The 21,820-nt window shown below is 42.8% G+C and overlaps 25 non-coding genes across 25 annotated transcripts; all 25 read left to right on the top strand.

The window, feature by feature from the left end:
* The first annotated feature begins 318 nt into the window (after window positions 1-318).
* LOC134591987 (U4 spliceosomal RNA) lies at window positions 319-459 on the top strand. The gene has a single exon (XR_010088677.1). It is a non-coding gene; the product is annotated as a U4 spliceosomal RNA (small nuclear RNA).
* Window positions 460-936: 477 nt separating this feature from the next.
* Window positions 937-1,103, top strand: LOC134591070 (U1 spliceosomal RNA). Its single transcript, XR_010087902.1, has one exon. It is a non-coding gene; the product is annotated as a U1 spliceosomal RNA (small nuclear RNA).
* An 899-nt stretch (window positions 1,104-2,002) lies between these two features.
* On the top strand, window positions 2,003-2,143 carry LOC134593860 (U4 spliceosomal RNA). The gene has a single exon (XR_010090281.1). It is a non-coding gene; the product is annotated as a U4 spliceosomal RNA (small nuclear RNA).
* A 471-nt stretch (window positions 2,144-2,614) lies between these two features.
* LOC134591340 (U1 spliceosomal RNA) lies at window positions 2,615-2,781 on the top strand. The gene has a single exon (XR_010088133.1). It is a non-coding gene; the product is annotated as a U1 spliceosomal RNA (small nuclear RNA).
* Window positions 2,782-3,680: 899 nt separating this feature from the next.
* LOC134591985 (U4 spliceosomal RNA) lies at window positions 3,681-3,821 on the top strand. Its single transcript, XR_010088676.1, has one exon. It is a non-coding gene; the product is annotated as a U4 spliceosomal RNA (small nuclear RNA).
* Window positions 3,822-4,291: 470 nt separating this feature from the next.
* Window positions 4,292-4,458, top strand: LOC134591339 (U1 spliceosomal RNA). Its single transcript, XR_010088132.1, has one exon. It is a non-coding gene; the product is annotated as a U1 spliceosomal RNA (small nuclear RNA).
* An 899-nt stretch (window positions 4,459-5,357) lies between these two features.
* Window positions 5,358-5,498, top strand: LOC134591984 (U4 spliceosomal RNA). The gene has a single exon (XR_010088675.1). It is a non-coding gene; the product is annotated as a U4 spliceosomal RNA (small nuclear RNA).
* A 471-nt stretch (window positions 5,499-5,969) lies between these two features.
* On the top strand, window positions 5,970-6,136 carry LOC134591206 (U1 spliceosomal RNA). Its single transcript, XR_010088017.1, has one exon. It is a non-coding gene; the product is annotated as a U1 spliceosomal RNA (small nuclear RNA).
* An 899-nt stretch (window positions 6,137-7,035) lies between these two features.
* On the top strand, window positions 7,036-7,176 carry LOC134592310 (U4 spliceosomal RNA). The gene has a single exon (XR_010088955.1). It is a non-coding gene; the product is annotated as a U4 spliceosomal RNA (small nuclear RNA).
* A 470-nt stretch (window positions 7,177-7,646) lies between these two features.
* Window positions 7,647-7,813, top strand: LOC134591109 (U1 spliceosomal RNA). Its single transcript, XR_010087934.1, has one exon. It is a non-coding gene; the product is annotated as a U1 spliceosomal RNA (small nuclear RNA).
* Window positions 7,814-8,712: 899 nt separating this feature from the next.
* On the top strand, window positions 8,713-8,853 carry LOC134592811 (U4 spliceosomal RNA). The gene has a single exon (XR_010089383.1). It is a non-coding gene; the product is annotated as a U4 spliceosomal RNA (small nuclear RNA).
* A 478-nt stretch (window positions 8,854-9,331) lies between these two features.
* LOC134591117 (U1 spliceosomal RNA) lies at window positions 9,332-9,498 on the top strand. The gene has a single exon (XR_010087941.1). It is a non-coding gene; the product is annotated as a U1 spliceosomal RNA (small nuclear RNA).
* Window positions 9,499-10,397: 899 nt separating this feature from the next.
* On the top strand, window positions 10,398-10,538 carry LOC134593613 (U4 spliceosomal RNA). Its single transcript, XR_010090070.1, has one exon. It is a non-coding gene; the product is annotated as a U4 spliceosomal RNA (small nuclear RNA).
* A 478-nt stretch (window positions 10,539-11,016) lies between these two features.
* Window positions 11,017-11,183, top strand: LOC134591468 (U1 spliceosomal RNA). Its single transcript, XR_010088243.1, has one exon. It is a non-coding gene; the product is annotated as a U1 spliceosomal RNA (small nuclear RNA).
* Window positions 11,184-12,082: 899 nt separating this feature from the next.
* On the top strand, window positions 12,083-12,223 carry LOC134593440 (U4 spliceosomal RNA). Its single transcript, XR_010089923.1, has one exon. It is a non-coding gene; the product is annotated as a U4 spliceosomal RNA (small nuclear RNA).
* Window positions 12,224-12,699: 476 nt separating this feature from the next.
* LOC134589905 (U1 spliceosomal RNA) lies at window positions 12,700-12,866 on the top strand. The gene has a single exon (XR_010086910.1). It is a non-coding gene; the product is annotated as a U1 spliceosomal RNA (small nuclear RNA).
* An 899-nt stretch (window positions 12,867-13,765) lies between these two features.
* On the top strand, window positions 13,766-13,906 carry LOC134593639 (U4 spliceosomal RNA). Its single transcript, XR_010090093.1, has one exon. It is a non-coding gene; the product is annotated as a U4 spliceosomal RNA (small nuclear RNA).
* A 470-nt stretch (window positions 13,907-14,376) lies between these two features.
* LOC134590597 (U1 spliceosomal RNA) lies at window positions 14,377-14,543 on the top strand. The gene has a single exon (XR_010087497.1). It is a non-coding gene; the product is annotated as a U1 spliceosomal RNA (small nuclear RNA).
* Window positions 14,544-15,442: 899 nt separating this feature from the next.
* LOC134592309 (U4 spliceosomal RNA) lies at window positions 15,443-15,583 on the top strand. Its single transcript, XR_010088954.1, has one exon. It is a non-coding gene; the product is annotated as a U4 spliceosomal RNA (small nuclear RNA).
* Window positions 15,584-16,054: 471 nt separating this feature from the next.
* On the top strand, window positions 16,055-16,221 carry LOC134591539 (U1 spliceosomal RNA). The gene has a single exon (XR_010088305.1). It is a non-coding gene; the product is annotated as a U1 spliceosomal RNA (small nuclear RNA).
* An 899-nt stretch (window positions 16,222-17,120) lies between these two features.
* LOC134592308 (U4 spliceosomal RNA) lies at window positions 17,121-17,261 on the top strand. The gene has a single exon (XR_010088953.1). It is a non-coding gene; the product is annotated as a U4 spliceosomal RNA (small nuclear RNA).
* Window positions 17,262-18,641: 1,380 nt separating this feature from the next.
* Window positions 18,642-18,782, top strand: LOC134592307 (U4 spliceosomal RNA). The gene has a single exon (XR_010088952.1). It is a non-coding gene; the product is annotated as a U4 spliceosomal RNA (small nuclear RNA).
* A 470-nt stretch (window positions 18,783-19,252) lies between these two features.
* On the top strand, window positions 19,253-19,419 carry LOC134590596 (U1 spliceosomal RNA). Its single transcript, XR_010087496.1, has one exon. It is a non-coding gene; the product is annotated as a U1 spliceosomal RNA (small nuclear RNA).
* An 899-nt stretch (window positions 19,420-20,318) lies between these two features.
* LOC134592306 (U4 spliceosomal RNA) lies at window positions 20,319-20,459 on the top strand. Its single transcript, XR_010088951.1, has one exon. It is a non-coding gene; the product is annotated as a U4 spliceosomal RNA (small nuclear RNA).
* Window positions 20,460-20,934: 475 nt separating this feature from the next.
* On the top strand, window positions 20,935-21,101 carry LOC134590479 (U1 spliceosomal RNA). Its single transcript, XR_010087397.1, has one exon. It is a non-coding gene; the product is annotated as a U1 spliceosomal RNA (small nuclear RNA).
* Window positions 21,102-21,820: the final 719 nt, after the last annotated feature.

Here is a 21,820-nt window from a genome sequence, read left to right as displayed (position 1 = left end):
GTGTACTCTGCCTAATGGCTGCTGTAGTAGAATCTTGGCAAAACTGTTTCCAAAGAGAGAAAAAAAATTGTACAAGGTTTGCTGCAAGATATGGTTGCCCTCACTCTCTGTTATAGGTTTGGAACCATTCCAAGATGCCATATAAGAAGACCGAGGAATTTGTTGGGGTTTAAGCTTCCCTGTAGGAGGAAGCGGGCCTAATTAGAATATTGCCTCCCACAATCCTTTGCAATGGCTTATGGTCATGAACTTTTTCTCACCGCTGTCTTAAAGTGTCCTTACGTGGTAGCTCTTAAAAGCTGGCCCACTTGAACAGTTAACTTTGCGCAGTGGCAGTATCGTAGCCCATGAGGTCAATCCGAGGCATGATTATTGCTAATTGAAAACTTTACCCAATACCCCGCCATGATGACTTGAAATACAGTCAGCATTGGCAATTTTTGACAGGCTCTAAGGAGACTGAAAGATTGGTTTAAAAAAGTTTATGGCGCCCCATGTCTAGGGCGTGTCTTACGTGACTCCCGTTTCTTCCTGAGCTCTGTTGCACCATTCCTTCCGCTGGCTTCCTTGCATTTCCCTTTTACCTTTCTCTCCCACTGAATCCACTTGTTTCCGGCAGCACACTATTCTCACTACATGCTACGAATTCCCATCCTTCGGCTCATTGGCCTAACATTTGCCTTTATGCAAATTGCTCCTTCGCACCCTGAATCCAGCTCAATTATTCACACCTAACCACCTGAAGGCACTAAAATTACTGGTAGCTAAGGAAAACAACGATCAGCCACGAGGTTTGGTAATCTTTTGTAGCCTTCTATCATTTGGATTATTTATTTGCTCTTCTTTTTTTTTTTTTTTTAACTTGCTTTATTATTTCACCACAGCCTAAAGGAAAGGCTTCCCAGCAGGCGTGCCTTTGAATGTACCCGTCATGTCATACTTACCTGGCAGGGGAGCAATAGCCATGATCCCTAAGGTGGCTCTCCCAGAGTGAGGCTGGTTCATTGCACTCCGTACCAGTTGACCTCTGCGATTTCCTCAAATGTGGGAATCTCGACTGCATAATTTATGGTAGTGGGGGACTGTGTTCGCGCTTTCCCCTGCGTTTGCTTGTTTGACAAAAATAGAGAACTTCACCAATTCTGATGAAGGATAATTTCAGCCACGGCACCCGTCTTCTTTGGCTCTTACTTTCCGCATCAAGCAGGCAGCGACAATCATTTCCTAGGCTTGATCATTTTTATTATCTATGTTTTCTGGAGACCAGTTTTAAGCCAGAATTTCACTTTTTATTTTAACTTTTCAGCTTTTTTTTCATCATTTTTTTATCCTGACTTCTTTTGATTTATTGTATGCTTCAATGCAATGGAAGAAATAAAGAATTGGAGACCTATATTACGTCTTCCAACAGAACGTAACGTTTGATTGAATTTCTGGGAAAAAAAGATTTTCTGGATCAAGGCAGTGAATTGCCGCTTGAGACAATCAGACCAAACCTTAGGAATAGCTGGGTGGTCGCTAGCACTTACTAATGAACACCATGGAATTTTGAAAAAGCCACCACAAATGTTCTTTCAGCCCTGTTGAGTGTGGATGAAGAGAAGACAGGTGCTAGGCAAGGGTCATTCCTATCGATGGAGTCATGAAATGTGTGACTTTGGGGACGAACGTAGACCAGCGGATTGTGTACTCTGCCTAATGGCTGCTGTAGTAGAATCTTGGCAAAACTGTTTCCAAAGAGAGAAAAAAAATTGTACAAGGTTTGCTGCAAGATATGGTTGCCCTCACTCTCTGTTATAGGTTTGGAACCATTCCAAGATGCCATATAAGAAGACCGAGGAATTTGTTGGGGTTTAAGCTTCCCTGTAGGAGGAAGCGGGCCTAATTAGAATATTGCCTCCCACAATCCTTTGCAATGGCTTATGGTCATGAACTTTTTCTCACCGCTGTCTTAAAGTGTCCTTACGTGGTAGCTCTTCAAAGCTGGCCCACTTGAACAGCTAGCTTTGCGCAGTGGCAGTATCGTAGCCCATGAGGTCAATCCGTAGCGTGAATATTGCTAATTGAAAACTTTACCCAATACCCCGCCATGATGACTTGAAATACAGTCAGCATTGGCAATTTTTGACAGGCTCTAAGGAGACTGAAAGATTGGTTTAATAAAAGTTTAAGGCGCCCCATGTCTAGGGCGTGTCTTACGTGACTCCCGTTTCTTCCTGAGCTCTGTTGCACCATTCCTTCCGCTGGCTTCTTAGCATTTCCCTTTTACCTTTCTCTCCCACTGAATTCACTTGTTTCCGGCAGCACACTATTCTCACTACATGCTACGAATTCCCATCCTTCGGCTCATTGGCCTAGCATTTGCCTTTATGCAAATTGCTCCTTCGCACCCTGAATCCAGCTCAATTATTCACACCTAACCACCTGAAGGCACTAAAATTACTGGTAGCTAAGGAAAACAACGATCAGCCACGAGGTTTGGTAATCTTTTGTAGCCTTCTATCATTTGGATTATTTATTTGCTTTTTTTTTTTTTTAACTTGCTTTATTATTTCACCACAGCCTAAAGGAAAGGCTTCCCAGCGGGCGTGCCTTTGAATGTACCCGTCATGTCATACTTACCTGGCAGGGGAGCAATAGCCATGATCCCTAAGGTGGCTCTCCCAGAGTGAGGCTGGTTCATTGCATTCCGTACCAGTTGACCTCTGTGATTTCTTCAAATGTGGGAAACTCGACTGCATAATTTATGGTAGTGGGGGACTGCGTTCGCGCTTTCCCCTGTGTTTGCTTGTTTGACAAAAATAGAGAACTTCACCAATTCTGACGAAGGATAATTTCAGCCACGGCACCCGTCTTCTTTGGCTCTTACTTTCCACATCAAGCAGGCAGCGACAATCATTTCCTAGGCTTGATCATTTTTATTATCTATGTTTTCTGGAGACCAGTTTTAAGCCAGAATTTCACTTTTTATTTTAACTTTTCAGCTTTTTTTTCATCATTTTTTTATCCTGACTTCTTTTGATTTATTGTATGCTTCAATGCAATGGAAGAAATAAAGAATTGGAGACCTATATTACGTCTTCCAACAGAACGTAACGTTTGATTGAATTTCTGGGAAAAAAAGATTTTCTGGATCAAGGCAGTGAATTGCCGCTTGAGACAATCAGACCAAACCTTAGGAATAGCTGGGTGGTCGCTAGCACTTACTAATGAACACCATGGAATTTTGAAAAAGCCACCACAAATGTTCTTTCAGCCCTGTTGAGTGTGGATGAAGAGAAGACAGGTGCTAGGCAAGGGTCATTCCTATCGATGGAGTCATGAAATGTGTGACTTTGGGGACGAACGTAGACCAGCGGATTGTGTACTCTGCCTAATGGCTGCTGTAGTAGAATCTTGGCAAAACTGTTTCCAAAGAGAGAAAAAAAATTGTACAAGGTTTGCTGCAAGATATGGTTGCCCTCACTCTCTGTTATAGGTTTGGAACCATTCCAAGATGCCATATAAGAAGACCGAGGAATTTGTTGGGGTTTAAGCTTCCCTGTAGGAGGAAGCGGGCCTAATTAGAATATTGCCTCCCACAATCCTTTGCAATGGCTTATGGTCATGAACTTTTTCTCACCGCTGTCTTAAAGTGTCCTTACGTGGTAGCTCTTAAAAGCTGGCCCACTTGAACAGTTAACTTTGCGCAGTGGCAGTATCGTAGCCCATGAGGTCAATCCGAGGCATGATTATTGCTAATTGAAAACTTTACCCAATACCCCGCCATGATGACTTGAAATACAGTCAGCATTGGCAATTTTTGACAGGCTCTAAGGAGACTGAAAGATTGGTTTAAAAAAGTTTATGGCGCCCCATGTCTAGGGCGTGTCTTACGTGACTCCCGTTTCTTCCTGAGCTCTGTTGCACCATTCCTTCCGCTGGCTTCTTAGCATTTCCCTTTTACCTTTCTCTCCCACTGAATTCACTTGTTTCCGGCAGCACACTATTCTCACTACATGCTACGAATTCCCATCCTTCGGCTCATTGGCCTAGCATTTGCCTTTATGCAAATTGCTCCTTCGCACCCTGAATCCAGCTCAATTATTCACACCTAACCACCTGAAGGCACTAAAATTACTGGTAGCTAAGGAAAACAACGATCAGCCACGAGGTTTGGTAATCTTTTGTAGCCTTCTATCATTTGGATTATTTATTTGCTTTTTTTTTTTTTTAACTTGCTTTATTATTTCACCACAGCCTAAAGGAAAGGCTTCCCAGCGGGCGTGCCTTTGAATGTACCCGTCATGTCATACTTACCTGGCAGGGGAGCAATAGCCATGATCCCTAAGGTGGCTCTCCCAGAGTGAGGCTGGTTCATTGCATTCCGTACCAGTTGACCTCTGTGATTTCTTCAAATGTGGGAAACTCGACTGCATAATTTATGGTAGTGGGGGACTGCGTTCGCGCTTTCCCCTGTGTTTGCTTGTTTGACAAAAATAGAGAACTTCACCAATTCTGACGAAGGATAATTTCAGCCACGGCACCCGTCTTCTTTGGCTCTTACTTTCCACATCAAGCAGGCAGCGACAATCATTTCCTAGGCTTGATCATTTTTATTATCTATGTTTTCTGGAGACCAGTTTTAAGCCAGAATTTCACTTTTTATTTTAACTTTTCAGCTTTTTTTTCATCATTTTTTTATCCTGACTTCTTTTGATTTATTGTATGCTTCAATGCAATGGAAGAAATAAAGAATTGGAGACCTATATTACGTCTTCCAACAGAACGTAACGTTTGATTGAATTTCTGGGAAAAAAAGATTTTCTGGATCAAGGCAGTGAATTGCCGCTTGAGACAATCAGACCAAACCTTAGGAATAGCTGGGTGGTCGCTAGCACTTACTAATGAACACCATGGAATTTTGAAAAAGCCACCACAAATGTTCTTTCAGCCCTGTTGAGTGTGGATGAAGAGAAGACAGGTGCTAGGCAAGGGTCATTCCTATCGATGGAGTCATGAAATGTGTGACTTTGGGGACGAACGTAGACCAGCGGATTGTGTACTCTGCCTAATGGCTGCTGTAGTAGAATCTTGGCAAAACTGTTTCCAAAGAGAGAAAAAAAATTGTACAAGGTTTGCTGCAAGATATGGTTGCCCTCACTCTCTGTTATAGGTTTGGAACCATTCCAAGATGCCATATAAGAAGACCGAGGAATTTGTTGGGGTTTAAGCTTCCCTGTAGGAGGAAGCGGGCCTAATTAGAATATTGCCTCCCACAATCCTTTGCAATGGCTTATGGTCATGAACTTTTTCTCACCGCTGTCTTAAAGTGTCCTTACGTGGTAGCTCTTAAAAGCTGGCCCACTTGAACAGTTAACTTTGCGCAGTGGCAGTATCGTAGCCCATGAGGTCAATCCGAGGCATGATTATTGCTAATTGAAAACTTTACCCAATACCCCGCCATGATGACTTGAAATACAGTCAGCATTGGCAATTTTTGACAGGCTCTAAGGAGACTGAAAGATTGGTTTAAAAAAGTTTATGGCGCCCCATGTCTAGGGCGTGTCTTACGTGACTCCCGTTTCTTCCTGAGCTCTGTTGCACCATTCCTTCCGCTGGCTTCTTAGCATTTCCCTTTTACCTTTCTCTCCCACTGAATCCACTTGTTTCCGGCAGCACACTATTCTCACTCCATGCTACGAATTCCCATCCTTCGGCTCATTGGTCTAGCATTTGCCTTTATGCAAATTGCTCCTTCGCACCCTGAATCCAGCTCAATTATTCACACCTAACCACCTGAAGGCACTAAAATTACTGGTAGCTAAGGAAAACAACGATCAGCCACGAGGTTTGGTAATCTTTTGTAGCCTTCTATCATTTGGATTATTTATTTGCTTTTTTTTTTTTTTTAACTTGCTTTATTATTTCACCACAGCCTAAAGGAAAGGCTTCCCAGCGGGCGTGCCTTTGAATGTACCCATCTTGTCATACTTACCTGGCAGGGGAGCAATAGCCATGATCCCTAAGGTTGCTCTCCCAGAGTGAGGCTGGTTCATTGCACTCCGTACCAGTTGAACTCTGCGATTTCCTCAAATGTGGGAAACTCGACTGCATAATTTATGGTAGTGGGGGACTGCGTTCGCGCTTTCCCCTGTGTTTGCTTGTTTGACAAAAATAGAGAACTTCACCAATTCTGACGAAGGATAATTTCAGCCACGGCACCCGTCTTCTTTGGCTCTTACTTTCCACATCAAGCAGGCAGCGACAATCATTTCCTAGGCTTGATCATTTTTATTATCTATGTTTTCTGGAGACCAGTTTTAAGCCAGAATTTCACTTTTTATTTTAACTTTTCAGCTTTTTTTTCATCATTTTTTTATCCTGACTTCTTTTGATTTATTGTATGCTTCAATGCAATGGAAGAAATAAAGAATTGGAGACCTATATTACGTCTTCCAACAGAACGTAACGTTTGATTGAATTTCTGGGAAAAAAAGATTTTCTGGATCAAGGCAGTGAATTGCCGCTTGAGACAATCAGACCAAACCTTAGGAATAGCTGGGTGGTCGCTAGCACTTACTAATGAACACCATGGAATTTTGAAAAAGCCACCACAAATGTTCTTTCAGCCCTGTTGAGTGTGGATGAAGAGAAGACAGGTGCTAGGCAAGGGTCATTCCTATCGATGGAGTCATGAAATGTGTGACTTTGGGGACGAACGTAGACCAGCGGATTGTGTACTCTGCCTAATGGCTGCTGTAGTAGAATCTTGGCAAAACTGTTTCCAAAGAGAGAAAAAAAATTGTACAAGGTTTGCTGCAAGATATGGTTGCCCTCACTCTCTGTTATAGGTTTGGAACCATTCCAAGATGCCATATAAGAAGACCGAGGAATTTGTTGGGGTTTAAGCTTCCCTGTAGGAGGAAGCGGGCCTAATTAGAATATTGCCTCCCATAATCCTTTGCAATGGCTTATGGTCATGAACTTTTTCTCACCGCTGTCTTAAAGTGTCCTTACGTGGTAGCTCTTAAAAGCTGGCCCACTTGAACAGCTAGCTTTGCGCAGTGGCAGTATCGTAGCCCATGAGGTCAATCCGAGGCGTGATTATTGCTAATTGAAAACTTTACCCAATACCCCGCCATGATGACTTGAAATACAGTCAGCATTGGCAATTTTTGACAGGCTCTAAGGAGACTGAAAGATTGGTTTAATAAAAGTTTATGGCGCCCCATGTCTAGGGCGTGTCTTACGTGACTCCCGTTTCTTCCTGAGCTCTGTTGCACCATTCCTTCCGCTGGCTTCTTAGCATTTCTCTTTTACCTTTCTCTCCCACTGAATTCACTTGTTTCCGGCAGCACACTATTCTCACTACATGCTACGAATTCCCATCCTTCGGCTCATTGGCCTAGCATTTGCCTTTATGCAAATTGCTCCTTCGCACCCTGAATCCAGCTCAATTATTCACACCTAACCACCTGAAGGCACTAAAATTACTGGTAGCTAAGGAAAACAACGATCAGCCACGAGGTTTGGTAATCTTTTGTAGCCTTCTATCATTTGGATTATTTATTTGCTTTTTTTTTTTTTAACTTGCTTTATTATTTCACCACAGCCTAAAGGAAAGGCTTCCCAGCGGGCGTGCCTTTGAATGTACCCGTCATGTCATACTTACCTGGTAGGGGAGCAATAGCCATGATCCCTAAGGTGGCTCTCCCAGAGTGAGGCTGGTTCATTGCACTCCGTACCAGTTGACCTCTGCGATTTCCTCAAATGTGGGAAACTCGACTGCATAATTTATGGTAGTGGGGGACTGCGTTCGCGCTTTCCTCTGTGTTTGCTTGTTTGACAAAAATAGAGAACTTCACCAATTCTGATGAAGGATAATTTCAGCCACGGCACCCTTCTTCTTTGGCTCTTACTTTCCACATCAAGCAGGCAGCGACAATCATTTCCTAGGCTTGATCATTTTTATTATCTATGTTTTCTGGAGACCAGTTTTAAGCCAGAATTTCACTTTTTATTTTAACTTTTCAGCTTTTTTTTCATCATTTTTTTATCTTGACTTCTTTTGATTTATTGTATGCTTCAATGCAATGGAAGAAATAAAGAATTGGAGACCTATATTACGTCTTCCAACAGAACGTAACGTTTGATTGAATTTCTGGGAAAAAAAGATTTTCTGGATCAAGGCAGTGAATTGCCGCTTGAGACAATCAGACCAAACCTTAGGAATAGCTGGGTGGTCGCTAGCACTTACTAATGAACACCATGGAATTTTGAAAAAGCCACCACAAATGTTCTTTCAGCCCTGTTGAGTGTGGATGAAGAGAAGACAGGTGCTAGGCAAGGGTCATTCCTATCGATGGAGTCATGAAATGTGTGACTTTGGGGACGAACGTAGACCAGCGGATTGTGTACTCTGCCTAATGGCTGCTGTAGTAGAATCTTGGCAAAACTGTTTCCAAAGAGAGAAAAAAAATTGTACAAGGTTTGCTGCAAGATATGGTTGCTCTCACTCTCTGTTATAGGTTTGGAACCATTCCAAGATGCCATATAAGAAGACCGAGGAATTTGTTGGGGTTTAAGCTTCCCTGTAGGAGGAAGCGGGCCTAATTAGAATATTGCCTCCCATAATCCTTTGCAATGGCTTATGGTCATGAACTTTTTCTCACCGCTGTCTTAAAGTGTCCTTACGTGGTAGCTCTTAAAAGCTGGCCCACTTGAACAGTTAACTTTGCGCAGTGGCAGTATCGTAGCCCATGAGGTCAATCCGAGGCGTGATTATTGCTAATTGAAAACTTTACCCAATACCCCGCCATGATGACTTGAAATACAGTCAGCATTGGCAATTTTTGACAGGCTCTAAGGAGACTGAAAGATTGGTTTAAAAAAAGTTTATGGCACCCCATGTCTAGGGCGTGTCTTACGTGACTCCCGTTTCTTCCTGAGCTCTGTTGCACCATTCCTTCTGCTGGCTTCCTTGCATTTCCCTTTTACCTTTCTCTCCCACTGAATCCACTTGTTTCCGGCAGCACACTATTCTCACTACATGCTACGAATTCCCATCCTTCGGCTCATTGGCCTAACATTTGCCTTTATGCAAATTGCTCCTTCGCACCCTGAATCCAGCTCAATTATTCACACCTAACCACCTGAAGGCACTAAAATTACTGGTAGATAAGGAAAACAACGATCAGCCACGAGGTTTGGTAATCTTTTGTAGCCTTCTATCATTTGGATTATTTATTTGCTCTTCTTTTTTTTTTTTTTTTAACTTGCTTTATTATTTCACCACAGCCTAAAGGAAAGGCTTCCCAGCAGGCGTGCCTTTGAATGTACCCGTCATGTCATACTTACCTGGCAGGGGAGCAATAGCCATGATCCCTAAGATGGCTCTCCCAGAGTGAGGCTGGTTCATTGCACTCCGTACCAGTTGACCTCTGCGATTTCCTCAAATGTGGGAATCTCGACTGCATAATTTATGGTAGTGGGGGACTGTGTTCGCGCTTTCCCCTGCGTTTGCTTGTTTGACAAAAATAGAGAACTTCACCAATTCTGATGAAGGATAATTTCAGCCACGGCACCCGTCTTCTTTGGCTCTTACTTTCCACATCAAGCAGGCAGCGACAATCATTTCCTAGGCTTGATCATTTTTATTATCTATGTTTTCTGGAGACCAGTTTTAAGCCAGAATTTCACTTTTTATTTTAACTTTTCAGCTTTTTTTTCATCATTTTTTTATCCTGACTTCTTTTGATTTATTGTATGCTTCAATGCAATGGAAGAAATAAAGAATTGGAGACCTATATTACGTCTTCCAACAGAACGTAACGTTTGATTGAATTTCTGGGAAAAAAAGGTTTTCTGGATCAAGGCAGTGAATTGCCGCTTGAGACAATCAGACCAAACCTTAGGAATAGCTGGGTGGTCGCTAGCACTTACTAATGAACACCATGGAATTTTGAAAAAGCCACCACAAATGTTCTTTCAGCCCTGTTGAGTGTGGATGAAGAGAAGACAGGTGCTAGGCAAGGGTCATCCCTATCGATGGAGTCATGAAATGTGTGACTTTGGGGACGAACGTAGACCAGCGGATTGTGTACTCTGCCTAATGGCTGCTGTAGTAGAATCTTGGCAAAACTGTTTCCAAAGAGAGAAAAAAAATTGTACAAGGTTTGCTGCAAGATATGGTTGCCCTCACTCTCTGTTATAGGTTTGGAACCATTCCAAGATGCCATATAAGAAGACCGAGGAATTTGTTGGGGTTTAAGCTTCCCTGTAGGAGGAAGCGGGCCTAATTAGAATATTGCCTCCCACAATCCTTTGCAATGGCTTATGGTCATGAACTTTTTCTCACCGCTGTCTTAAAGTGTCCTTACGTGGTAGATCTTAAAAGCTGGCCCACTTGAACAGCTAGCTTTGCGCAGTGGCAGTATCGTAGCCCATGAGGTCAATCCGAGGCGTGAATATTGCTAATTGAAAACTTTACCCAATACCCCGCCATGATGACTTGAAATACAGTCAGCATTGGCAATTTTTGACAGGCTCTAAGGAGACTGAAAGATTGGTTTAAAAAAAGTTTAAGGCGCCCCATGTCTAGGGCGTGTCTTACGTGACTCCCGTTTCTTCCTGAGCTCTGTTGCACCATTCCTTCCGCTGGCTTCCTTGCATTTCCCTTTTACCTTTCTCTCCCACTGAATCCACTTGTTTCCGGCAGCACACTATTCTCACTACATGCTACGAATTCCCATCCTTCGGCTCATTGGCCTAGCATTTGCCTTTATGCAAATTGCTCCTTCGCACCCTGAATCCAGCTCAATTATTCACACCTAACCACCTGAAGGCACTAAAATTACTGGTAGCTAAGGAAAACAACGATCAGCCACGAGGTTTGGTAATCTTTTGTAGCCTTCTATCATTTGGATTATTTATTTGCTCTTCTTTTTTTTTTTTTTTTAACTTGCTTTATTATTTCACCACAGCCTAAAGGAAAGGCTTCCCAGCGGGCGTGCCTTTGAATGTACCCGTCATGTCATACTTACCTGGCAGGGGAGCAATAGCCATGATCCCTAAGGTGGCTCTCCCAGAGTGAGGCTGGTTCATTGCACTCCATACCAGTTGACCTCTGTGATTTCTTCAAATGTGGGAAACTCGACTGCATAATTTATGGTAGTGGGGGACTGCGTTCGCGCTTTCCCCTGTGTTTGCTTGTTTGACAAAAATAGAGAACTTCACCAATTCTGACGAAGGATAATTTCAGCCACGGCACCCGTCTTCTTTGGCTCTTACTTTCCACATCAAGCAGGCAGCGACAATCATTTCCTAGGCTTGATCATTTTTATTATCTATGTTTTCTGGAGACCAGTTTTAAGCCAGAATTTCACTTTTTATTTTAACTTTTCAGCTTTTTTTTCATCATTTTTTTATCCTGACTTCTTTTGATTTATTGTATGCTTCAATGCAATGGAAGAAATAAAGAATTGGAGACCTATATTACGTCTTCCAACAGAACGTAACGTTTGATTGAATTTCTGGGAAAAAAAGATTTTCTGGATCAAGGCAGTGAATTGCCGCTTGAGACAATCAGACCAAACCTTAGGAATAGCTGGGTGGTCGCTAGCACTTACTAATGAACACCATGGAATTTTGAAAAAGCCACCACAAATGTTCTTTCAGCCCTGTTGAGTGTGGATGAAGAGAAGACAGGTGCTAGGCAAGGGTCATTCCTATCGATGGAGTCATGAAATGTGTGACTTTGGGGACGAACGTAGACCAGCGGATTGTGTACTCTGCCTAATGGCTGCTTTAGTAGAATCTTGGCAAAACTGTTTCCAAAGAGAGAAAAAAAATTGTACAAGGTTTGCTGCAAGATATGGTTGCCCTCACTCTCTGTTATAGGTTTGGAACCATTCCAAGATGCCATATAAGAAGACCGAGGAATTTGTTGGGGTTTAAGCTTCCCTGTAGGAGGAAGCGGGCCTAATTAGAATATTGCCTCCCACAATCCTTTGCAATGGCTTATGGTCATGAACTTTTTCTCACCGCTGTCTTAAAGTGTCCTTACGTGGTAGCTCTTAAAAGCTGGCCCACTTGAACAGTTAACTTTGCGCAGTGGCAGTATCGTAGCCCATGAGGTCAATCCGAGGTGTGATTATTGCTAATTGAAAACTTTACCCAATACCCCGCCATGATGACTTGAAATACAGTCAGCATTGGCAATTTTTGACAGGCTCTAAGGAGACTGAAAGATTGGTTTAAAAAAGTTTATGGCGCCCCATGTCTAGGGCGTGTCTTACGTGACTCCCGTTTCTTCCTGAGCTCTGTTGCACCATTCCTTCCGCTGGATTCTTAGCATTTCCCTTTTACCTTTCTCTCCCACTGAATCCACTTGTTTCCGGCAGCACACTATTCTCACTCCATGCTACGAATTCCCATCCTTCGGCTCATTGGTCTAGCATTTGCCTTTATGCAAATTGCTCCTTCGCACCCTGAATCCAGCTCAATTATTCACACCTAACCACCTGAAGGCACTAAAATTACTGGTAGCTAAGGAAAACAACGATCAGCCACGAGGTTTGGTAATCTTTTGTAGCCTTCTATCATTTGGATTATTTATTTGCTTTTTTTTTTTTTTTTTTTTAACTTGCTTTATTATTTCACCACAGCCTAAAGGAAAGGCTTCCCAGCGGGCGTGCCTTTGAATGTACCCATCTTGTCATACTTACCTGGCAGGGGAGCAATAGCCATGATCCCTAAGGTGGCTCTCCCAGAGTGAGGCTGGTTCATTGCACTCCGTACCAGTTGACCTCTGCGATTTCCTCAAATGTGGGAAACTCGACTGCATAATTTATGGTAGTGGGGGACTGCGTTCGCGCTTTCCCCTGTGTTTGCTTGTTTGACAAAAATAGAGAACTTCACCAATTCTGACGAAGGATAATTTCAGCCACGGCACCCGTCTTCTTTGGCTCTTACTTTCCACATCAAGCAGGCAGCGACAATCATTTCCGAGGCTTGATCATTTTTATTATCTATGTTTTCTGGAGACCAGTTTTAAGCCAGAATTTCACTTTTTATTTTAACTTTTCAGCTTTTTTTTCATCATTTTTTTATCCTGACTTCTTTTGATTTATTGTATGCTTCAATGCAATGGAAGAAATAAAGAATTGGAGACCTATATTACGTCTTCCAACAGAACGTAACGTTTGATTGAATTTCTGGGAAAAAAAGATTTTCTGGATCAAGGCAGTGAATTGCCGCTTGAGACAATCAGACCAAACCTTAGGAATAGCTGGGTGGTCGCTAGCACTTACTAATGAACACCATGGAATTTTGAAAAAGCCACCACAAATGTTCTTTCAGCCCTGTTGAGTGTGGATGAAGAGAAGACAGGTGCTAGGCAAGGGTCATTCCTATCGATGGAGTCATGAAATGTGTGACTTTGGGGACGAACGTAGACCAGCGGATTGTGTACTCTGCCTAATGGCTGCTGTAGTAGAATCTTGGCAAAACTGTTTCCAAAGAGAGAAAAAAAATTGTACAAGGTTTGCTGCAAGATATGGTTGCCCTCACTCTCTGTTATAGGTTTGGAACCATTCCAAGATGCCATATAAGAAGACCGAGGAATTTGTTGGGGTTTAAGCTTCCCTGTAGGAGGAAGCGGGCCTAATTAGAATATTGCCTCCCATAATCCTTTGCAATGGCTTATGGTCATGAACTTTTTCTCACCGCTGTCTTAAAGTGTCCTTACGTGGTAGCTCTTAAAAGCTGGCCCACTTGAACAGCTAGCTTTGCGCAGAAGCAGTATCGTAGCCCATGAGGTCAATCCGAGGCGTGATTATTGCTAATTGAAAACTTTACCCAATACCCCGCCATGATGACTTGAAATACAGTCAGCATTGGCAATTTTTGACAGGCTCTAAGGAGACTGAAAGATTGGTTTAATAAAAGTTTATGGCGCCCCATGTCTAGGGCGTGTCTTACGTGACTCCCGTTTCTTCCTGAGCTCTGTTGCACCATTCCTTCCGCTGGCTTCTTAGCATTTCCCTTTTACCTTTCTCTCCCACTGAATCCACTTGTTTCCGGCAGCACACTATTCTCACTACATGCTACGAATTCCCATCCTTCGGCTCATTGGCCTAGCATTTGCCTTTATGCAAATTGCTCCTTCGCACCCTGAATCCAGCTCAATTATTCACACCTAACCACCTGAAGGCACTAAAATTACTGGTAGCTAAGGAAAACAACGATCAGCCACGAGGTTTGGTAATCTTTTGTAGCCTTCTATCATTTGGATTATTTATTTACTTTTTTTTTTTTTAACTTGCTTTATTATTTCACCACAGCCTAAAGGAAAGGCTTCCCAGCGGGCGTGCCTTTGAATGTACCCGTCATGTCATACTTACCTGGCAGGGGAGCAATAGCCATAATCCCTAAGGTGGCTCTCCCAGAGTGAGGCTGGTTCATTGCACTCCGTACCAGTTGACCTCTGCGATTTCCTCAAATGTGGGAAACTCGACTGCATAATTTATGGTAGTGGGGGACTGCGTTCGCGCTTTCCCCTGTGTTTGCTTGTTTGACAAAAATAGAGAACTTCACCAATTCTGACGAAGGATAATTTCAGCCACGGCACCCGTCTTCTTTGGCTCTTACTTTCCGCATCAAGCAGGCAGCGACAATCATTTCCTAGGCTTGATCATTTTTATTATCTATGTTTTCTGGAGACCAGTTTTAAGCCAGAATTTCACTTTTTATTTTAACTTTTCAGCTTTTTTTTCATCATTTTTTTATCCTGACTTCTTTTGATTTATTGTATGCTTCAATGCAATGGAAGAAATAAAGAATTGGAGACCTATATTACGTCTTCCAACAGAACGTAACGTTTGATTGAATTTCTGGGAAAAAAAGATTTTCTGGATCAAGGCAGTGAATTGCCGCTTGAGACAATCAGACCAAACCTTAGGAATAGCTGGGTGGTCGCTAGCACTTACTAATGAACACCATGGAATTTTGAAAAAGCCACCACAAATGTTCTTTCAGCCCTGTTGAGTGTGGATGAAGAGAAGACAGGTGCTAGGCAAGGGTCATTCCTATCGATGGAGTCATGAAATGTGTGACTTTGGGGACGAACGTAGACCAGCGGATTGTGTACTCTGCCTAATGGCTGCTGTAGTAGAATCTTGGCAAAACTGGTTCCAAAGAGAGAAAAAAAATTGTACAAGGTTTTCTGCAAGATATGGTTGCCCTCACTCTCTGTTATAGGTTTGGAACCATTCCAAGATGCCATATAAGAAGACCGAGGAATTTGTTGGGGTTTAAGCTTCCCTGTAGGAGGAAGCGGGCCTAATTAGAATATTGCCTCCCATAATCCTTTGCAATGGCTTATGGTCATGAACTTTTTCTCACCGCTGTCTTAAAGTGTCCTTACGTGGTAGCTCTTAAAAGCTGGCCCACTTGAACAGCTAGCTTTGCGCAGTGGCAGTATCGTAGCCCATGAGGTCAATCCGAGGCGTGATTATTGCTAATTGAAAACTTTACCCAATACCCCGCCATGATGACTTGAAATACAGTCAGCATTGGCAATTTTTGACAGGCTCTAAGGAGACTGAAAGATTGGTTTAATAAAAGTTTATGGCGCCCCATGTCTAGGGCGTGTCTTACGTGACTCCCGTTTCTTCCTGAGCTCTGTTGCACCATTCCTTCCGCTGGCTTCTTAGCATTTCCCTTTTACCTTTCTCTCCCACTGAATTCACTTGTTTCCGGCAGCACACTATTCTCACTCCATGCTACGAATTCCCATCCTTCGGCTCATTGGCCTAGCATTTGCCTTTATGCAAATTGCTCCTTCGCACCCTGAATCCAGCTCAATTATTCACACCTAACCACCTGAAGGCACTAAAATTACTGGTAGCTAAGGAAAACAACGATCAGCCACGAGGTTTGGTAATCTTTTGTAGCCTTCTATCATTTGGATTATTTATTTGCTTTTTTTTTTTTTTAACTTGCTTTATTATTTCACCACAGCCTAAAGGAAAGGCTTCCCAGCGGGCGTGCCTTCGAATGTACCCGTCATGTCATACTTACCTGGCAGAGGAGCAATAGCCATGATCCCTAAGGTGGCTCTCCCAGAGTCAGGCTGGTTCATTGCTCTCTGTACCAGTTGATCTCTGCGATTTCCTCAAATGTGTGATACTCGACTGCATAATTTATGGTAGTGGGGGACTGCGTTCGCGCTTTCCCCTGTGTTTGCTTGTTTGACAAAAATAGAGAACTTCACCAATTCTGACGAAGGATAATTTCAGCCACGGCACCCGTCTTCTTTGGCTCTTACTTTCCACGTCAAGCAGGCAGCGACAATCATTTCCTAGGCTTGATCATTTTTATTATCTATGTTTTCTGGAGACCAGTTTTAAGCCAGAATTTCACTTTTTATTTTAACTTTTCAGCTTTTTTTTCATCATTTTTTTATCCTGACTTCTTTTGATTTATTGTATGCTTCAATGCAATGGAAGAAATAAAGAATTGGAGACCTATATTACGTCTTCCAACAGAACGTAACGTTTGATTGAATTTCTGGGAAAAAAAGATTTTCTGGATGAAGGCAGTGAATTGCCGCTTGAGACAATCAGACCAAACCTTAGGAATAGCTGGGTGGTCGCTAGCACTTACTAATGAACACCATGGAATTTTGAAAAAGCCACCACAAATGTTCTTTCAGCCCTGTTGAGTGTGGATGAAGAGAAGACAGGTGCTAGTTAAGGGTCATTCCTATCGATGGAGTCATGAAATGTGTGACTTTGGGGACGAACGTAGACCAGCGGATTGTGTACTCTGCCTAATGGCTGCTGTAGTAGAATCTTGGCAAAACTGTTTCCAAAGAGAGAAAAAAAATTGTACAAGGTTTGCTGCAAGATATGGTTGCCCTCACTCTCTGTTATAGGTTTGGAACCATTCCAAGATGCCATATAAGAAGACCGAGGAATTTGTTGGGGTTTAAGCTTCCCTGTAGGAGGAAGCGGGCCTAATTAGAATATTGCCTCCCATAATCCTTTGCAATGGCTTATGGTCATGAACTTTTTCTCACCGCTGTCTTAAAGTGTCCTTACGTGGTAGCTCTTAAAAGCTGGCCCACTTGAACAGCTAGCTTTGCGCAGTGGCAGTATCGTAGCCCATGAGGTCAATCCGAGGCGTGATTATTGCTAATTGAAAACTTTACCCAATACCCCGCCATGATGACTTGAAATACAGTCAGCATTGGCAATTTTTGACAGGCTCTAAGGAGACTGAAAGATTGGTTTAATAAAAGTTTATGGCGCCCCATGTCTAGGGCGTGTCTTACGTGACTCCCGTTTCTTCCTGAGCTCTGTTGCACCATTCCTTCCGCTGGCTTCTTAGCATTTCCCTTTTACCTTTCTCTCCCACTGAATCCACTTGTTTCCGGCAGCACACTATTCTCACTACATGCTACGAATTCCCATCCTTCGGCTCATTGGCCTAGCATTTGCCTTTATGCAAATTGCTCCTTCGCACCCTGAATCCAGCTCAATTATTCACACCTAACCACCTGAAGGCACTAAAATTACTGGTAGCTAAGGAAAACAACGATCAGCCACGAGGTTTGGTAATCTTTTGTAGCCTTCTATCATTTGGATTATTTATTTGCTTTTTTTTTTTTTAACTTGCTTTATTATTTCACCACAGCCTAAAGGAAAGGCTTCCCAGCGGGCGTGCCTTTGAATGTACCCGTCATGTCATACTTACCTAGCAGGGGAGCAATAGCCATAATCCCTAAGGTGGCTCTCCCAGAGTGAGGCTGGTTCATTGCACGGCACCCGTCTTCTTTGGCTCTTACTTTCCGCATCAAGCAGGCAGCGACAATCATTTCCTAGGCTTGATCATTTTTATTATCTATGTTTTCTGGAGACCAGTTTTAAGCCAGAATTTCACTTTTTATTTTAACTTTTCAGCTTTTTTTTCATCATTTTTTTATCCTGACTTCTTTTGATTTATTGTATGCTTCAATGCAATGGAAGAAATAAAGAATTGGAGACCTATATTACGTCTTCCAACAGAACGTAACGTTTGATTGAATTTCTGGGAAAAAAAGATTTTCTGGATCAAGGCAGTGAATTGCCGCTTGAGACAATCAGACCAAACCTTAGGAATAGCTGGGTGGTCGCTAGCACTTACTAATGAACACCATGGAATTTTGAAAAAGCCACCACAAATGTTCTTTCAGCCCTGTTGAGTGTGGATGAAGAGAAGACAGGTGCTAGGCAAGGGTCATTCCTATCGATGGAGTCATGAAATGTGTGACTTTGGGGACGAACGTAGACCAGCGGATTGTGTACTCTGCCTAATGGCTGCTGTAGTAGAATCTTGGCAAAACTGGTTCCAAAGAGAGAAAAAAAATTGTACAAGGTTTGCTGCAAGATATGGTTGCCCTCACTCTCTGTTATAGGTTTGGAACCATTCCAAGATGCCATATAAGAAGACCGAGGAATTTGTTGGGGTTTAAGCTTCCCTGTAGGAGGAAGCGGGCCTAATTAGAATATTGCCTCCCATAATCCTTTGCAATGGCTTATGGTCATGAACTTTTTCTCACCGCTGTCTTAAAGTTTCCTTACGTGGTAGCTCTTAAAAGTTGGCCCACTTGAACAGCTAGCTTTGCGCAGTGGCAGTATCGTAGCCCATGAGGTCAATCCGAGGCGTGATTATTGCTAATTGAAAACTTTACCCAATACCCCGCCATGATGACTTGAAATACAGTCAGCATTGGCAATTTTTGACAGGCTCTAAGGAGACTGAAAGATTGGTTTAATAAAAGTTTATGGCGCCCCATGTCTAGGGCGTGTCTTACGTGACTCCCGTTTCTTCCTGAGCTCTGTTGCACCATTCCTTCCGCTGGCTTCTTAGCATTTCCCTTTTACCTTTCTCTCCCACTGAATCCACTTGTTTCCGGCAGCACACTATTCTCACTACATGCTACGAATTCCCATCCTTCGGCTCATTGGCCTAGCATTTGCCTTTATGCAAATTGCTCCTTCGCACCCTGAATCCAGCTCAATTATTCACACCTAACCACCTGAAGGCACTAAAATTACTGGTAGCTAAGGAAAACAACGATCAGCCACGAGGTTTGGTAATCTTTTGTAGCCTTCTATCATTTGGATTATTTATTTGCTTTTTTTTTTTTTAACTTGCTTTATTATTTCACCACAGCCTAAAGGAAAGGCTTCCCAGCGGGCGTGCCTTTGAATGTACCCGTCATGTCATACTTACCTGGCAGGGGAGCAATAGCCATAATCCCTAAGGTGGCTCTCCCAGAGTGAGGCTGGTTCATTGCACTCCGTACCAGTTGACCTCTGCGATTTCCTCAAATGTGGGAAACTCGACTGCATAATTTATGGTAGTGGGGGACTGCGTTCGCGCTTTCCCCTGTGTTTGCTTGTTTGACAAAAATAGAGAACTTCACCAATTCTGACGAAGGATAATTTCAGCCACGGCACCCGTCTTCTTTGGCTCTTACTTTCCGCATCAAGCAGGCAGTGACAATCATTTCCTAGGCTTGATCATTTTTATTATCTATGTTTTCTGGAGACCAGTTTTAAGCCAGAATTTCACTTTTTATTTTAACTTTTCAGCTTTTTTTTCATCATTTTTTTATCCTGACTTCTTTTGATTTATTGTATGCTTCAATGCAATGGAAGAAATAAAGAATTGGAGACCTATATTACGTCTTCCAACAGAACGTAACGTTTGATTGAATTTCTGGGAAAAAAAGATTTTCTGGATCAAGGCAGTGAATTGCCGCTTGAGACAATCAGACCAAACCTTAGGAATAGCTGGGTGGTCGCTAGCACTTACTAATGAACACCATGGAATTTTGAAAAAGCCACCACAAATGTTCTTTCAGCCCTGTTGAGTGTGGATGAAGAGAAGACAGGTGCTAGGCAAGGGTCATTCCTATCGATGGAGTCATGAAATGTGTGACTTTGGGGACGAACGTAGACCAGCGGATTGTGTACTCTGCCTAATGGCTGCTGTAGTAGAATCTTGGCAAAACTGGTTCCAAAGAGAGAAAAAAAATTGTACAAGGTTTTCTGCAAGATATGGTTGCCCTCACTCTCTGTTATAGGTTTGGAACCATTCCAAGATGCCATATAAGAAGACCGAGGAATTTGTTGGGGTTTAAGCTTCCCTGTAGGAGGAAGCGGGCCTAATTAGAATATTGCCTCCCATAATCCTTTGCAATGGCTTATGGTCATGAACTTTTTCTCACCGCTGTCTTAAAGTGTCCTTACGTGGTAGCTCTTAAAAGCTGGCCCACTTGAACAGCTAGCTTTGCGCAGTGGCAGTATCGTAGCCCATGAGGTCAATCCGAGGCGTGATTATTGCTAATTGAAAACTTTACCCAATACCCCGCCATGATGACTTGAAATACAGTCAGCATTGGCAATTTTTGACAGGCTCTAAGGAGACTGAAAGATTGGTTTAATAAAAGTTTATGGCGCCCCATGTCTAGGGCGTGTCTTACGTGACTCCCGTTTCTTCCTGAGCTCTGTTGCACCATTCCTTCCGCTGGCTTCTTAGCATTTCCCTTTTACCTTTCTCTCCCACTGAATTCACTTGTTTCCGGCAGCACACTATTCTCACTACATGCTACGAATTCCCATCCTTCGGCTCATTGGCCTAGCATTTGCCTTTATGCAAATTGCTCCTTCGCACCCTGAATCCAGCTCAATTATTCACACCTAACCACCTGAAGGCACTAAAATTACTGGTAGCTAAGGAAAACAACTATCAGCCACGAGGTTTGGTAATCTTTTGTAGCCTTCTATCATTTGGATTATTTATTTGCTCTTCTTTTTTTTTTTTTAACTTGCTTTATTATTTCACCACAGCCTAAAGGAAAGGCTTCCCAGCGGGCGTGCCTTTGAATGTACCCGTCATGTCATACTTACCTGGCAGGGGAGCAATAGCCATGATCTCTAAGGTGGCTCTCCCAGAGTGAGGCTGGTTCATTGCACTCCGTACCGGTTGACCTCTGCGATTTCCTCAAATGTGGGAAACTTGACTGCATAATTTATGGTAGTGGGGGACTGCGTTCGCGCTTTCCCCTGTGTTTGCTTGTTTGACAAAAATAGAGAACTTCACCAATTCTGACGAAGGATAATTTCAGCCACGGCACCCGACTTCTTTGGCTCTTACTTTCCACGTCAAGCAGGCAGCGACAATAATTTCCTAGGCTTGATCATTTTTATTATCTATGTTTTCTGGAGACCAGTTTTAAGCCAGAATTTCACTTTTTATTTTAACTTTTCAGCTTTTTTTTCATAATTTTTTTATCCTGACTTCTTTTGATTTATTGTATGCTTCAATGCAATGGAAGAAATAAAGAATTGGAGACCTATATTACGTCTTCCAACAGAACGTAACGTTTGATTGAATTTCTGGGAAAAAAAGATTTTCTGGATGAAGGCAGTGAATTGCCGCTTGAGACAATCAGACCAAACCTTAGGAATAGCTGGGTGGTCGCTAGCACTTACTAATGAACACCATGGAATTTTGAAAAAGCCACCACAAATGTTCTTTCAGCCCTGTTGAGTGTGGATGAAGAGAAGACAGGTGCTAGGCAAGGGTCATTCCTATCGATGGAGTCATGAAATGTGTGACTTTGGGGACGAACGTAGACCAGCGGATTGTGTACTCTGCCTAATGGCTGCTGTAGTAGAATCTTGGCAAAACTGTTTCCAAAGAGAGAAAAAAAATTGTACAAGGTTTGCTGCAAGATATGGTTGCCCTCACTCTCTGTTATAGGTTTGGAACCATTCCAAGATGC

The sequence above is a fragment of the Pelobates fuscus genome, chromosome 2, assembly GCF_036172605.1.
Source record: "Pelobates fuscus isolate aPelFus1 chromosome 2, aPelFus1.pri, whole genome shotgun sequence".
NCBI lineage: Eukaryota > Metazoa > Chordata > Amphibia > Anura > Pelobatidae > Pelobates > Pelobates fuscus.
Note: the sequence above shows the minus strand (reverse complement) of the source record. Positions and strands in the feature narration are given on the sequence as shown.